Here is a 1,636-nt window from a genome sequence, read left to right as displayed (position 1 = left end):
CATGTCACTACAGCATTTCTATCCCAGAAGGTTTCCTCATTTCAGCTTTTCCTACATTAAAAGGGAAGCACCTCTATTCCAGGTTAATTATAAATTAAGTTAATTGTAAAGAACTTCTTGCATTATCTCAAAGTGATGAAAGGAGTTTGCTGATCCCTTCAGTGGGATTTAAAGTATGTATCATCATTTTATTTCCCTCATTAACACTGGCCCAATCTGACAATCCCTGTGTTTCTCTCATCTTTCCGTGGATTAGATTTAACTAGAGCAAATTGTTAACCACCCAGGAGAACTGCAGCTTTGTTATTTTGGACTCATTTCACTTCAGCACTTCTCCCCATACCTTTTAAGTTTGCAGACGGCAAACACCTCAGAGTTTATCGCCTCATCTCAAAGTAGCTGGTTGCTTTTGCTCCCCATTGGAGGTCCCCAGTACTCTAAACTTATGAATCCAAGTATATCTTTCCCACCTCTTTGCAGCTCACCAGGCAGCAGGAAGATTAGTCTCTCCTCCAAAGTTGTCATGTTTGATGCTTGCTTTTGCAAGAAAGCAGTAAAAAGCAGTGTGCTACCCTGCTGCTGTGCACTGCCAGGCTGCACCTTCACCTGCCAGGACACTCCTTTTAGCCTTTCCTACCATACTAGAGTGCAAGACCCATGTCACCTGGGACAGACTTGCCCTTGTTCCCCTGTGCCACCATGCCCCAGACAGCAAGATCTTGCCCTGGAGCTGCAGGCTATAGCAGCTACTGCTGTGTGAACTCATAGCAGAGACCACAGGTTACCGATCCTTCAAGCACATGTTTTCTAGGGGTCTGTTAACTCTGGCAGTTTTAATTATTTATTTTTCCTAACAACCTAGTTGTTTACTTTACCTCTGCAAACTTCTGCAATGGGGAGCAGGCCCCAGAACACTTTTCACTGGGCTACCACAGTAGGATAGCAGCACTTCCAAGCCTTATATATTCCTGTGGTCTAGCTCCAGACAAGCTGGGTTTGATTTTTAACTCATCATCAGCTGCAAGGGGACTTGCAAGGGTGGGGTAGATGGGGAGTTATGCCTTTCCCTATCCTTAACCAGCTGAATAAAACCTGTGCAGGCCTTTAACTTGTTCACATGGTGTGCAAGAGGCAAAAAGGCTGCAAGGCAGCACATCTGCATTGCTGTCCCCAAGGTACTCAGGCAGTAGACCCGAGTCTAGCTGCGTCTGGACCCTGTGTAAGTGGAACAAGAAGAGAAAGGTTGCAAGTAACAGAGCCTGTTCTTGTTAAAAGTAAAAGGAGGGGTGTCTATGGAGGAGGATTATCGCTGGAGCATGCCTTCTGGGTAGATTCTGTCTTGAACTATGGTGACTGCACTCACGTTGGGGATCTATCTTTTAATTTCCTATTTTCAAATGAACTTGCACCGCTTAGTGCCATCCATAATGTTAAAACTGCTGGGTTTTTCTAAGAAAGCTGGGGTGCTCTTTTGAAATATAACCATACATTTGCCCCACTCCAGGCCAAAGGACTGGATCTGTGTTGTCAGAGTAAACCCATCAGGAAGCATTACTTCCTCCATTAATGTCTGACACAGCAGGGCTGGAAGGCAGAGGCAGCACTGCACTGCTCAGGCTGAAATGCCTTACTGAGT

The sequence above is a fragment of the Phaethon lepturus genome, unplaced genomic scaffold, assembly GCF_000687285.1.
Source record: "Phaethon lepturus isolate BGI_N335 unplaced genomic scaffold, ASM68728v1 scaffold11956, whole genome shotgun sequence".
Lineage (NCBI taxonomy): Eukaryota > Metazoa > Chordata > Aves > Phaethontiformes > Phaethontidae > Phaethon > Phaethon lepturus.
The sequence above is the reverse complement of the archived record's forward strand: the minus strand, read 5'-3'. Positions refer to the sequence as shown.